The 15,616-nt window shown below is 43.0% G+C and overlaps 1 protein-coding gene and 2 long non-coding RNA genes across 9 annotated transcripts in view; all 3 read left to right on the forward strand.

The window, feature by feature from the left end:
• TBX15 (T-box transcription factor 15) overlaps positions 1–15,616 on the forward strand; it is a 130,855-nt gene that overhangs the window by 65,813 nt on the left and 49,426 nt on the right. The window lies entirely within an intron of this gene.
• LOC146404166 (uncharacterized) lies at positions 148–6,052 on the forward strand. Its single transcript, XR_014844341.1, has 2 exons — positions 148–419; positions 540–6,052. It is a non-coding gene; the product is annotated as an uncharacterized LOC146404166 (long non-coding RNA).
• On the forward strand, positions 11,077–15,351 carry LOC146404167 (uncharacterized). The gene is made up of 2 exons (XR_014844342.1): positions 11,077–11,637; positions 12,031–15,351. It is a non-coding gene; the product is annotated as an uncharacterized LOC146404167 (long non-coding RNA).

Here is a 15,616-nt window from a genome sequence, read left to right on the forward strand (position 1 = left end):
GACTCAAGGAGTCAGGAATGGCGGTAGCAAGAACGGGCTGACCTTGGGATTCCCAAATCAGCCTTTCCATTGAAGACAGTGTGGGGCTCTTCTTTACCCCGCTCCATCCTCTTCTTCTTGGCTATCACCTAAAAAATCCACCAGGTTGGGAGTTCCCGTCATGGCGCCATGGTTAACGAATCCGACTAGGAACCATAAGGTTGCAGGTTTGATCCCCAGCCTTGCTCAGTGGGTTAAGGATCTGGCGTTGCCATGAGCTGTAGTGTGGGTCATAGACGTGGCTCGGATCCCGTGTTGCTGTGGCTCTGGCGTAGGCCGGTGGGTATGGCTCTGATTGGACCCCTAGCCTGGGAACCTCCATATGCCACGGGAGCAGCTCAAGAAATGGCGAAAAGACAAAAAAAAAAAAAATCCACCAGGTTGGATCCCTTTGACAATTCACTCTCCTCTGGGGAGGGCTTCAGAAGGAAAAAAAGAAGACAGGAGAGTCTTGGGAAGCAGGCTTTTTCCGGAGGAGTGTGGAGGCTTGGAATGTGAAGGTGGGATTCTAAGGTTGGCAAGCATCTGAAGTGGAGGTTGGCGATTTGTACATGTAAAGACACTGTTATGAATACAATTAATCCAGGGTGTTGGTTTCACTCTTATTGCTTGCCCTGTGCCAACAAAAGCGTATTCGTTTCTGTTATCAAAGCATTTGACTTTAGGGTTTCTGAAGGTGGTGTGCATGGTGGCTGAGTGCAAGCTTTGGGGTAAGAGAGGCCAGGGTCCCTTTCTTCTTTCTGATGCTTCCAGGGGAGTAGCGGTGGGCGCATTACCTTGGCTAAGTCCCAGTGATGTCACCTGTGAAGTAGGTTATCACGCCCACCTGCCAGGTGTCACCTTCATGCTGTCTGGGAGCCTCCCTTAGGCACCAGATCTTTTCTGCCTCCTCCGTGTGCATTTCCCTTAGCCGGAGCCAGACACTGTGTGCTCTCGACAACATTGTCCCTTTGCAGTCAGAGGACCCTGCCGCCTCCCAGCTCTGTTCTGCCTTTCCCACCTCCAGAGGAGCAGGGTCTTTGCGCTGCTTCTTCATATCTCTGTCTCTGTTCAAAGCTAGAATTCGTTCCCTGGTACCATCTCCTTACTGAGGATCCAACACACATCTTTTCTCAGGGGTCTGCCCTGTTTTCTTTCAGACTCTAGTTATTTTCCTTCTCAAATAGTGTGGCAGCCATCACGAACCAAGAGAGCATCACTTAAGGAGATCCCCCCACAAAAACAGGCTTTCTTTTTAAACAAAATTTTTCAATTTTGTAGCGTATTCTAGTTGTTAAAGCATTAGTGTTCTATTTGCTTAAAATCAAGATATTTTCTAGTACTTTCCCATTTCCAACTTGCTGTCAAATCTTCCAGTATCGGTGAACCAGAGCTCCCCTGTACAGTGAACTAACCACAGTTAACTGACATGTTATCTCATCTCATCATAGTTAACATGTATGCAAATTAGGTATTAGATTGAATCATACAAAATTGTCAGTTGGGGAGATAAAAAGGTCCAATATTGGCTTTTATTTATGTTTCAACCTAATACTGTCATTCTTATCATATAGATGAACAGGTGGTGTTTAGAGAAAAAGAGGAGCCCAAAGTGAACCAGGCAGAACAGAAATCTGACCCCAGGTCAGTCTGAGTCTAAAGCCAGTGCCCTTCCATTGAGACTGATTGACTCAGCTTCAAAAAAATAGGCCTTCTTAGCTGACATCGACACCATTTCTTTGTTTTCTCTCCTTCTGCTTTTCCAGTTTTTCCTTCTAACATAGTCAATTCTTATAGTTTTTGCTCCAGGCCCTGCTGAATCATTTTCTTTCTCTTTATTTATTTACTTATTTATTTTTAGGGCACACCTGCAGCACATGGAAGTTCCCAGGCTAGGGGTTAAAACAGCGGCAGCTGCCAGCCTACACCTACGCTTACGCCACAGCAATGCCAGATCTGTGCCCTGCGCCACAGCTTGGGCCAAGGCTGGATCCTTAACTCACTGAGCAAGGCAAGGGATGGAACCCACATCCTCATGGATGCTAGTCGGGTTCTTAACCCACTGAGTCACAATGGGAACTCCTCATTTTCTTCATTTATGTGAGCTCTTCCCATTATACCTTAAAATCTTTCTTTGCTAGGATTTGCTTTTCTCTTTGGAAAGAACACAAACCTTCTCTCTCCCTCTCAGACATGGACCGGGAGTGACTGGGAAAAGGTCTAACCCTTCAGCTACCCTCTTTCCAAATTAAGGACAGAAGTAACATTTAATATACTCCCGCTGTGTGCAGGGGCTTTACTGAGAGCCATCAGCGTATCTGTTTTAGATGAGGAAACCAGGATCAGGAGGGTTCAATCACTTGCCCAAAGTCATAAAGCTGCATCCGTGTGATTCTAAAGGACTATGCTCTTTGTCTTCTTGGCAGCTTCCCTGGAAACCCCACTGCAGACTGCAGGGGAACTAACTTTGGGGGTTCGGGAGGGTGCAGCGGCTGTGTGTGCAAGAGTCATCCTTTTCCAGGAGAAGGCATTTCTGCACCACCCCCCATACGTGTACACACACACACACACACACACACACACACACACTCACACACACACGGAAGCATCAGCAGTTCCAGTACTTGTAGAAGGGCTTGCTACTTTCTGCATTTACATACACACACACACACACACACACACACACACACACGGAAGCATCAGCAGTTCCAGTACTTGTAGAAGGGCTTGCTCCTTTCTGCATTTTACCCTCATGGTCAGAGGCACCATTCCTTCTTAGGTTCAAGTGGAGGAGAGTTGGTATTTTCTAGATGACTATGATTGTTACTCATGGAAGTGACAGAACTCACTAAATTCATTTGATGCCTCTGAAAGATTTCAGGTCAGCCCTTGCTAGTCCGTTTTAATACAGTTCACAGTCATGGAGGGAATAACTAGTGGGATCGCAATAGCTTAGATTATGTGTGGAGGTGACCCTGTCGGGATTTCATTGTGAACACGGCATTCAATTAAGACCCCTCATTCCTAGGGCTATGTTGAGCTCCTGAAGAGGAGGAGAAAAATAGCATTCAAGATTCTTGATCTGGCTCCAGCTTTCTTCCCTGGCCACACCTTTGCTCTTGCTTTGCTAAACAAACAGCATTTCATTCATTCAACAAAAACAACATTTTATTGAGTGCATAATAGGTGTCAGAGGAATCACACAGATGTGATTTCAGTTCCTTGCTGTTCTCTAAACCTGTCTGGTAGACTTTACTGCTGCACCTTTGCTGTAAGATTCCCTTTTCCCGGAAGAGCCTCTCTTCCTTTGCCCATCTCTTCCTTTTCATCCTTAGACATCTCTTCATTAGGCTCCGAAGATACCCCAGGGCTGGAAGAGGTTCTTCTCACCTCGGAACTCCCGTGGCATTTTGCTAATCCTCCTCTTAGACAATACGTGAACACTGGCATTCATACATCCTTTTTACTATCGGTAAAGCATTTACATAAACGCACAGGCACCCACTTTGTTAGTGAGTCATAAAAATTTCACAAAGTAGGTACTAATGATGTGCTCATGTTGCCAATGATTAAAACTAAGGCTTAAAGAGATCGAATTATTCCAGATTAGACAGTTGGCAGAAAAAATGAAGGTACAGCCGCTGCATGCTTTAGTGTGAAGTTCAAAAAAGCGTCACCGAAAAAGACGTACTCTAGGGTTATATTCATCTACCACCAAAGGAGGTCACACTGAATTAACACATTATTTATGTGCTCAACATACAAGATAAAAACAAGAGCAGAAGTAATATGCGTTTGGGCTGTGAGTACTTCTAGGTTGAAGGCAGAAAGGCAGGGTCACTGATGAACATACAGGTGACTCTGAGGTGCTGATGATATTCTTTTCGAAATGTGGTGCTGGGTACACGAGCACTCATTTATTCATCGCTGGTTAAGGTGATATCCCCCTTTTTGTAAGCGTACTGTTTCTCACAATAAAAAAATATCTGATTGTGAAACAAGCAAACAAAAAGAGCTTAGACAGGAAAAGAAGAGATGAACTTCAGAATCTGGTCTTTTGGGAGTTCCCATCGTGGCGCAGTGGTTAACGAATCCGACTAGGAACCATGAGGTTGCGGGTTCGGTCCCTGGCCTTGCTCAGTGGGTTAAGGATCCGGCATTGCCGTGAGCTGTGGTGCAGGTCGCAGACGAGGCTTGGATCCTGCGTTGTTGTGGCTCTGGCGTAGGCCGGTGGCTGCAGCTCCGATTAGATCCCTAGCCTGGGAACCTCCATATGCCGAGGGAGCGGCCCAAGAAATAGCTAAAAAAAAAAAAAGAATCTGGTCTTTTGAATTACAGCCCCTCATCATGCTGTATGCCATGCTGGATTTTGACTCTTCTGCTTTTATTAGATTATTTATTATCCTGTCCTGTCTGTTAAGGGCTCTTGTAAGTTCCTGAGGCCATAGGAACTCATTTTATTTAAGTTTGTGCCACTCGCAGTACTGACACATTGCTGGGCCCAGGCTAGATAACCAATAAGTACTTGTTGAATAGATAAATGATTGATTGAGTGGATGAATTCAGAAAATTACTGGAGAGGTTGTTATATTTATCAGCCATTTTGCTCTTCCAGTCATTAGGTAGGATGGTTCTTTATGTTTGGCATAGTAGGTCGGGTGGATTTTAAACTCGGTGTAGCTAATGGTGTCTGAGTATGGTTTGAAGGGTACTGCATGTTCCTGGCCATATTTGAATGTCTATGCTACTTACGTGTTTGAAATTGCCCCTCCAAGGGCACTGTCTTCGGAAATTATAGTTAAATCACACGTGTTGCTTGGAAATTCACTGCTAACTCTTCCCCTTTTGCATATTAGTATGGATTTGTTTATTTAGTGGTGCGCAGTGAGAATATCCCAATAAGGCGTAATAGGGCCTTTGGGGGAGGGGCTCCTTTTCACAGGATGGAAATCAACAGACCACAATGGCAGACATCGGATGCTGTTATGGTACTCACTGGGGTGGTGGTGGGAGGTTGGAATTAGTTGTGGTTGCAAAGAGCAAATAAGCACTGGCTTTGGGATGAGCTAATGTGTCAGTTTACCCAGAAGAGAATGCCAGGGGCCTCGGGGAGGGGCCTGTGTTGACAGCTGCTGGCCTAAAATTGGCGGGTACATCGTGAAGACCACCCAGTCATTTCACATCAACTTTCGGAGGACCTCTGAGGCAAGAGGTACTTAGATCTGAACATTTGCATGTGGCTGGGGTCCAATTTTTGATTGGTCCATGTATGTATTTTCTATGCTTTCATCAAGAAAATTTTCCGAACCAAAAGTCGGTCTCAGAACTTTTAATTTTATGGGGAGAATGAAATAAAATATTTGAAATTAGGATTGTTCCGGAAAATCCAGGACCCATAATTATCCTTGTTTTTTCTTGGTCTTCCCGACGAACTTGATCATTGGCATATAATTTTTGATGTTAATTTGATACTTTGATGTCTACAAACTGCTTTCTTATATTTAATTGTCAGATGATTTCTCCTCAAGTATGGATATATGTTTAGGACTATCAAAAACTTCTGTGCCCTGAACTCTGACTTCGGTTTAGCCTAAATAAACCAAATTATGCACAAGTGGGAACTACCTCAGCTGCCTTTTCTTGTCTTTCAGTGCTGTCATTATACATTTCTCAAAGTCCAGACGTCTTCCAAGTACCTTCTAATGTTATTTGCTTATGTTCCGGACAAAGCAAAAGAGTGAGTTGACATTGACAGTGATCTGCAATGATCTGTCTGTCACATTTGGATATTTTACCGGCAGGGAATGGGAAGAGAAAGTGAAATACAACAACAGAGGGCCTTTTACACTTGTACTCGTTAAACAATGTTAAGTTTGTGAAGATGGAGTTTGCTGGTGGCCTCGTGGTGAAGGATCTGGCATTGTCACTGCAGCAGCTCAGGTCAATGCTGCGGTGTGGGTTCCATCCCTGGCCTGAGAACTTCCACTGGCTTCGGGAAAGGCCAAAAAAAAAAAAAAAAAAAAGTTGGTAAAAAGACCTAAAATACTCCTGAAGGTAACTGCCCTGCTATTGAGAAAGGAAAAGTCCTCTCTGATCTTTGAATTTTCTCTGCTCCCCAAAGGACTGACAGTGTCCTTTGTTTCCATAAGCCATCTTCTGACGGAGCAGCCTCAACCTCGGCTCTGCATTTCCAAGTGCAGAGTGGGAAGCACACAACTCTGCAGGCCTAGCTCTGAAAACTGGGGAACAATTTATCATGGAAGGAGCATCAGCTCTAGTGGTAGACTAACTCGAATCCCACGCTGACACCTCCTGGTTGTATAACGTGAGCAAAGCGTCTGTATCCTGTCAGACCTCAGTTTCCTCATGCACAAAATGGCAGCAGGAAGGCCTGCTTCTTAGGATTTTCTCTGACAATTTGAATGAGACTTAAATATAAATGCACATCCACTGTTTAGTGTAGCGCCTGTTCTCTCCCTCCTCTTGTTTGCGTCTACCTTCAAAGCATGCCGGAGTATGACGGGTTGAACCCAGAATGACACTGAGCCTTTGTCTGGTGGACAAGAAGTAGATAAAGAAAGTTACCACTGCCGCTTCTTTGCAAAGCCCCTTTAAAAAGCTCAGCTCTCAGGGATGACATTGGGTCCTTGCCCCCAGTCTGTATGTCACTGAGAGGTGCCGGTTGTCAGGTGGAGCGTGCTTTAGGCAGCTGAGGGATATGTGCTCTTAGTCTCCTTAATTGGATTATTGGCATGGGAATTGCAGGCTTCAGGTTACCGCCCCCCTCCCTTTTCCCAAGTAGAACTTGGAGGGCATGGAGAGCTCAGAGACTTCATTCCATTGCTAAAGTCATCTAACAGGCTCATTTGAGTGTTGGCTATCATCATGATTTTAGTTTAATCCAACCTGGGTTATGGTTCATTCCCTTGAAGCTCTGGACTGGGTATCAAATTTGGGCTCAGTCCGTACTCAGGTCAGTGCCAAGTGCTCTGCTTCTGCCATATTTAGAATTACTCTATGAAAAGTTTCATCACCAGATTTTGCTAAGCAACCTGATAAAATCCGATGTCCCAGAATCAATTTCCACTGCAGAGGTCCTACCACTGAAAACAGGCGTTCCCTTGAGCCTGGTACTGAGAGTGCCGCCTGGGTTGTAAGCTTCTGATGTCTGCTATGGTGTGAACAGAGCCCTGAGATGACTGTGGGAGTCTTGGTTTTAGAGACTTTGGGACTTAAGATGTGGCCCAAGGAGTGACTGCCCTACTGATACCAGATAGGAGGTCCTGCTTAGTGTAGTCCTGTCCCAGTTATTGACAGAAACAACATCAGAAACAACTGTTTGATTATCATCTGGGTTGAGTCTTTCTCTTTGTTTCCGACTATTTTCTCCCTTGAGTAAAATGTAACAGCTGAGGCCAGTCTTATGGAAGTGGCCCTGAGCATCTAATCTCAGAAAATTCTGCATCTCTTATCTGACTCTGCAGTAATCTTCTACCACCCACCCATCCTCCCCATTGAGACCAGGCTATGGTATGGCATTCGTTCAGGAGGTGTGGCAAAGCGTGACACTCCATTTATGGAGTTCATAGACAAGAGGGGAAGACAGAACTATCGTCACCTTTGTTTAAAAGAAAACCATGGTGTAAAGAAAATAGACTCTAAACTCCGTATTATGACAGACACGTTCTTCCTAAAATATAAACTCCATGTGGCCAGGGATTTTTGTTTATTCCCTGATGACGTCTCAAGAATCTAGAAGAGTGGGAGTTCCCATCGTGGTGCAGTGGTTAACGAATCCGACTAGGAACCATGAGGTTGCGGGTTCGGTCCCTGCCCTTGCTCAGTGGGTTAAGGATCCGGCGTTGCCGTGAGCTGTGGTGTAGGTTGCAGACGCAGCTCGGATCCCGCGTTGCTGTGGCTCTGGCGTAGGCTGGCAGCTACAGCTCCGATTAGACCCCTAGCCTGGGAACCTCCATATGCCGCGGGAGCAGCCCAAGAAATGGCAAAAAGACAAAAAAAAAAAAAAAGGAATCTAGAAGAGTAACTGGCACATAGTACATGTTAAATAAATAGTTGTTGACTTGAATCTGATTTTCCAAGTTATCTCTTATCTCCCCTCCCCTCTTCCCTTATGTGTTTCAAGCTCTTGTCATATCAGTGTGCTTGAAATTCTCTAAAAATGACAAATCCTTACTTAGGCTATTCCCACCGCCTGAAATTCTGTCCCTATAATTTCTTTGCTTGCTCATATTGAACTCATATAAAACTCATATAAGTTTTGGGCCCACTCTCAAACGTCACATCATGCAGTCTCCTTGCCCCTATTGTCATTGACTTGTTTGCTCTTCAAACCTCCTCTTAGTGCGGCTCCTGTGTCTCCCAGAGAATCTATCATAGACCCTCTTCTTTAACAGTTTGTGTGTCCAGATTGTGAGTTTCTTCAGAGCAAGAACCTGTTTGCCCCTTCTTGGTACATTAATATACACCCCTGTCTATTCAAAGCAGGAATGTTTTGTGGAACAGAAATGGAATTAAATATAGTTTCATATGCCTGCAGTCCTTCAGAGGTAGAACTGATATAATGTGGATTTGGCTGTCAATAATATTTGAAATGCAGATAATAATAGTTCTTACAGCCATAAAAAGAACACAATAATGCCATTGATAGCAACATGGTTGGACCTAGAAATTATCTTCCTAAGTGAAGTAAGTCAGACAGAGAAAGACAAATACCATATGGGATCACTAATATGTGGAATCTGAACACGTTTCAAAAACAAATGTATGGTTACCAAATGGGAAATGTTGGGGGGGGGGATAAATTAGGAGGTTGGGATTGACATATATACACTACGATACATAAAATAGATAGGTAAGAAGGACCTCCTGTAGAGCACAGGGAAATCTACTCATCCTGTGTAATAACATATATGGGAAACCAATCTGAAAAGGAATAGATATTTGTATATGTGTAACTGATTTACTTGGCTATACACCGAAACTAACAACTTTCCAAGACAGCTCTGCTCTAGTAAAATTAAAAAATAACTCTTAGAGTTGTTCTGTAGATGATGTAATGTATGCGAAGTCTTAGCTGAGTGCCAGATGTACAGTAAGTGCTCAGTGGATGTTGACTATTAACTCTTGGGTTGGGCTGGTTCTTGTGAGCTTATATTCATTTCACTTCAGTCACTAACGTTGTTATCAGCAGAATCATTAGATTCTGTTTTTCTCATGAATATATAAATATGTTTGATCAGGAAGGTATCTTCCCTTTTACCCTAATAGTAAAGATAATGAAATAGTAAAGATGAGGAAACTGAGGCTCCAGGAAATGCGGTGACTTCTCAAGACCCTACTCCTGGGGAGCAGGAGCGCCCTAGGCGTAAATGTGCCTTGTTAACTGTAGAAATAAATGACTCCTCAAAATTATTAGCTAAGTGGAGATGAAAATCACCTGGCAGTTTGTGAAATACATTTTAATAGTATCTCATTTTGAAGTTAGGTCAAATTACACATACGTCAGGGCATTTTCCATGCATGTCAACCAAATCAACTTATTGTGGTTGGGTTGCTGCTGTTAGACTTGGTCTTTAAGCTGTGCTACTAATCCATCTGTTAAACATTCAGCTCAAGAGGGACTTTATAGCACCCCAATTAAATGTGCATGTGATATGCTATAAAGATTAAGGAAAATGGGGACCAGAATAGTTATGTGACTTGACCAAGATCAAACATGTTAAGCCATTTCAGTTGTAAGGATGACCAGTATAGTTGAGGAGGGTTACAGAATTACCGACTGCTTTAGCCAGGAATGAACCTGGTATGATCTTGGGGAGATCTGATTGTTGATCCAGGAGGCAGAAGACCTACTTTCTAGGGCAACTTTTGAAAAATTTTTCTTAGTCCATAAAATCTTCCTCCTCCACAAAAGTCGACATAAAATGTATGCCATATCCACCTCATCAAATGGAAGGATTATATTAGATAATGTAAAATATAAATTAAGAAACTATTTTTTCCTCTGTAATTTCTATATTTTTTCCAGTTTTTAAAAATGATTTTTATTTTTTTCCGTCATATCTGATTTACAGTGTTCTGTCAATTTTCTACTGTACAGAAAAGTGGGCCAGTCACACATACATATATATATTCTTTTTTCTCACATTATCATGCTCCTCATAAGTGACTAGATATAGTCACTAATGAGGTGCTATACAGCAGGATATCTAGTGACTAGATATAGTGACTAGATATAGTCACTTATGAGGTGCTATACAGCAGGATCTCATTGCTTATCCACTCCAAAGGCCATAGTTTGCATCTATTAACCCCACATTCCCAGTACATCCCACTCCCTCCTCCTCCCCCTTGGCAACCACAAGTCTGTTCTCCATGTTCATGATTTTCTTTTCTGTGGAAAGGTTCATTTGTGCCATATTTTAGATTCCACGTGTAAGTGATATCATATGGTATTTGCCTTTCTCTTTCTGACTTACTTCAGTTAGTATGAGAGTCTCTCGTTCCATTCATGTTGCTGTAAATGGCATTATTTTGTTCTTTTCATGGCTGAGTAGTATTCCATTGTGTATAAATACCACATCTTCCTAATACATTCATCTCTCGTTGGACATTTACATTTTTTTGTGTCTAGACTATTGTGAATAGTACTTCAATGAACATACAGGTGCATGTATCTTTTTCAAGGAAAGTTTTGTCTGGATATATGCCCAAGAGTGGGATTGCTGGGTCATATGGTAGTTGTATATTTAGTTTTCTGAGGTACCTCCATACTATTTTCCATAGTGGTTGCACCAATTTACATTGCTGCCAACAGTGTAGCAGGGTTCCCTTTTCTCTACACCCTCTCTAGCATTTGTTGTTTGTTGACTTGTTAATGATGGCCATTCTGACAGGTGAGGTGGTACCTCATAGTAGTTTTGATTTGTATTTCTCTAATAATCAGTGATGTTTAGACTTTTTTTCATGTGCTTCTTGGCAATCTGTATATCTTCTTTGGAGAAATGTCTATTCAGATCTTTTGCCCACTTTTCAATTGGGTTGTTGGCTTTATTTTGCTGTTGAGATATTATTTTGATATTGACACTATTTTGCATGAATTAGGAACTGGAATTCTTTCTAAGCTAAACTGAACACTCTCTGGGAACTTAGTGTTATGGTGTCCATTTTTATCAACATGGAATAGGTCAGAGATGGAGAATGAAAGACACTATGAATGGATGGTTAGATTCTCTTTTTTGGTTTGATCCTATGAGTCACATAATGTTCTCCAGTGACTTGTAACTGGCTTAACATAGGTTCCCAAAGTTTTCTCCTTTAACTTCCTGGGTTATATGTTACTTTATCATTTATGTTCCTGATTTCCTACAACTCCCCTTGTTAACAGTACTATCCACAAGAGACATCTGATAGCCACGAAGTCTTTTCAGGTCATTCAGATGAGTTCCTAATGGTTAGTTTTTTTGAAGGCAGAAAGTCACAAGTTGCCAAGAATGAAAGAACATTGAAAATACAGAGGTGTTTCTGATCTTCAAAAGACTGATTGCAGGAGTCCCCATCGTGGCTCAGTGGTTAACGAATCAGACTGGGAACCATGAGGTTGCGGGTTCAATCCCTGGTCTTGCTCAGGGGGTTAAGGATCCGGCGTTGCTGTGAGCTGTGATGTAAGTCACAGACACGGCTCAGATCCCACGTTGCTGTGGCTCTGGCGTAGGCCGGTGGCAACAGCTCCAATTTGAACCCGAGCCTGGGAACCTCCATAGGCCACGGGTGTGGCCCTAGGAAAGACAAAAAGACAAAAAAAAAAAAAAAAAAAAAAAGACTGATTGCATTTCTGAATAGGTGACCTGATTTGATTGAAATAACCTGCCTACTGTTCATTTCTTGCGTTCATGACTTAGGTAACTTGATTATACATTCTTTTGTGTGTGTGAGTGTGTGTGTGTGTGTGTGTGTGTGTCTTTCCTAGGGCCACACCCGAGGCCTATGGAGGTTCCCAGGCTAGGGGTCAAATGGGAGCTATAGCCACCGTCCTACACCACAGCCACAGCAACACGGGATCCGAGCCACATCTGCAACCTACACCACAGCTCACAGCAACTCTGGATCCTTAACCCAGGGATCAAACCCTCAATCTCATGATTCCTAGTCAGGTTCTTTAACCACTGAACCACGACAGGAACGCCTATACATTCTGATTAATAGCTGAAATAATAACTTAATTGGTTAGCCTAAATAACATGACTTTGACTTAGAAGTATATTTTACAAAGAATTAAACTTTATTTTTACCTAGGCTGTTGATCTGGACTCTGAGATTACTATTTTAAGGGTATAGTAGAGTAGCTTATGTCTCAGGTAGCCCTCACTACCCTCAGAGTTAAAAACAGACTGCATAAAATATAATGTTGATTTTATTTCAAACCAGTGGTGGTTACGAAACAAGCAAGAATGAAACAATTATGGGAGTTCCCGTGTGGCTCAATGGGTTAAGGAGCCAGCGTTGTCACTGCAGTGGTCTGGGTCACCACTGTGGCACGGGTTTGACCCCTGGCCTGGGAACGTCTTCATATCACGGAGCAGCCAAAAACAAGAATGGAAAATTAGATGATACATTCACGTTACTTCAAATATGCATTCTGTATATAAAAGTCACTTCGGCTTTATTTTGCGAAAGAGTGAAAGTTTAGGAGCACCGAGTATTTCCAAGGAGACAAATAACTGTCTCCGAAAATCCTCTTTCTGAAATAAAAGTGCCTATGCTTCCACATCTTGGGCATTTCTTTCTTAGTAACCATGGGTTCTCCAGGAATGTTCCAACCCTCGCATCCCTTCCCCCCCACCCCCCCGATTCCTATGAGACATACAGGAAACTATGTAATGGTGTGGACAACTGCACGGTAGTATTTGTCTTGGTCTCTGATTTTGAGTGATGCCGGTTTCCACTTGTACTATAACCACCTTTCAGAGGAGCCCCAGAATCTAGTACAGTGCTGGGCACATAGTAAGCACTCAATAAACACATAATTAATCAACACTAACTGGGAAATTTCTCAAGGTCTGGATTCTGTTTCAAATTATCTACTTGGTACCTCATATAGGGCCACATGCCGATAGGTGCTTATTGATTGATTTGATTGAGACTATAAATGGAATACCCACTCCGGCCTTTAACTCCTATGATAATGTGAATTTGGACCCCTGGTCTTTTTCCTCATTTAACTTGTCTTGCCCAGACAGTTGTAAGTTTGATACTTGTAATTGAGGTTGCCTGGGTTATCCCTGAAAGCTGCATTAGGAAGGATTCTTACATTCTTTGAGCCATGAGCGGTGGAAGAGATTATGAAAGTTTTCAGTTCAGCCCTTCTAATTGCACTATGAAGAAATAGGTGCATTATGGAAGTGACTTGTCCAAGATTATTCACTAATCCATGTAATGTTTCATTTCAGTACCTGTTTTATTCCAGAAGATGCAGAGAGTTAAGAGCAGTGTCTCCTACTTCCTAAATCTCCAGCCATAGTTCCCCTTCCAATGCCAGCGTCAGTTTGGCTCCCTGTAAAAATTAATCACTTAGTACAGCGGTATCTTTCCCTTCGTTTTCCCCTTCCTAAACGCACATTGGTGGAGTCATATGTCCAAAATTTTGGCTGGGCCCTACTTAGGATGTGTGTTTCCAACTGTCTCATAACTATAGCACTCTATGGTAAAGAGATTTCATAGCACTTTGCTCCCAAAGGTAGGACAAGACTATTTTTTAAAAAACAAATCTTTCTTTGAGAAGTCCTTGAAAAATCCTCAATGCTAGTGGTAAGGGAGGCGCTCTTGGCGTACTGCACAAGCAGACTGGGACTTGGGAACCCCTGTCTCAGAGGTCAGATGACTGTGTTTGGAGAGCGTGTGATGAAATAATGGCTCTGCTGCTGAATGGCGTATAGAATCAGAGGAGTGTGAAGATGCGCCATTCAACAGCCGCTCTCATCCTAGACAAGGAGTTCCTCTGTTCTGTACTTGAAGGAGACCAGCGTTAGCTCCTCTTTGGTCCGAGGTATAAAAGTATGTGCTTGGACATGTAAAACCCAGTTATATCACTCTTTTTTTTTTTTTTTTTAAATGAAGGTGGTCACTGGATGCGTGATTGTGGATAACTGAAGATTTGGGGCAGTCACTTCCCTGTTAGGGGCGTGGTTCAGTTCTGCTTGATACTGAATGTCTTCAGCGGCGAAGGGGGAGGGATTGGGGAGGATGGAGAGAAATGCCCGTTTGCTTCCTGAGGGCTTTTGCAAAGCTATGGGGGCTTCTTGCCAGGGATGCTGCCTGGGTTTGAGAGAAGAACGCATTAGGGCTAGAAGGAAAGATAACGAAAGGCATCGTGAAGTGGGTTGTTCTCAGGCCTGGACACTCGCTCCGGTTAGTGGGGGTGGCAGCAATATGGTCTTCCACCCTGCTAGTTGGTGCCCAAGAGGCCATGGCCTTTGACAGCACCGAAAAGCCAGTTGTCGGAGTAGGACATTGTTGTTTTCAACCTTTGTTTATGTGTGTATTTAATTATAGGGGCAACGGTCAGAATCCTAGACGTTAAGGGTGGGTTAGAGAACTAAGTCCTTGCAGTATCGTTTGATGTAAGAAAATTGTACCAGCTAACCCGAGTTTGGAAAATATCAGGGGATATAGTTCTTGGCATAGGGCCTGTGAAAGCAAAAAAATCTGAAAACATACAGAAAATTCTCTCGTAAATCTGAATCTAGCTTTCTCCATTGGTCTACAGCCCTCCTGCCCGCCCCCCTCCCCCCTTCATGAGAACAGAAGACACAGGGGGAAGGACCATCTGGCCCAGCATGCCAGCTTTTTATTTGCTTGCTCTCAATCCTACCTTCCTGTTTGCATCAGCTGTCCCTTCTGCCCGTACTTTAGAAACCAATCAAGGTGTCTCCCAGACTCATTTATTCCCTTTGTTTTCACCGCCTTCTTGGGTAACTTTTTCCATATGCTTCCATCTTTGCCTCACAACAGACTTCCCCCCCCCCCATCCAAAATGGCCTGCTTGGACTTAGGAAAAGCCATTTACTCAAATACGTAACAAAGTGTTTCTAAAGATCCCAAACAGTGTCTCATTACTTTCAATGATCGGGATATATATTCCTATCTATGGAGGAAAACTCACTGTGTTTAAAAGTAACTGACTGATGGGCAGTGATGCGGAGTGGTATGAAATTAAAGAAATACATTGCTGTTAGCATTGAATCTGTTCCCTCCAGGTAAAATAGATGAATCTAAATTTGGAGCTACAGTCTGTGATTATTATTATTTTAAAAATATGGCATTTGTGTATTTCGTTGCCCCAGTTTGGCTCCATTCCCTTCAACATGGTGACATTAGTACTCTTTATATTGCCTCTTGTGGACCAATTTTCTTCAGCTGTTGCTAAAATTTGCTAAAATGCCAGATGTCATGTTGGAAACACGAAACCTGAAAGAAGGTCGTAAATCACAAAAACAAACCATAAAAAAAAAAATAAAAATAAAATACCCCGAGCGCTGTGCTCTGGAGCTTCCCAGCTTTAAGTCTCCTGTTGTTCACC

Source organism: Sus scrofa, chromosome 4 (assembly GCF_054392235.1).
Source record: "Sus scrofa isolate SSC_HxYL_T2T_F1_AM1 chromosome 4, Sscrofa_HxYL_maternal_Yorkshire_Landrace_v2.0, whole genome shotgun sequence".
NCBI classification, from domain to species: Eukaryota; Metazoa; Chordata; class Mammalia; order Artiodactyla; family Suidae; genus Sus; species Sus scrofa.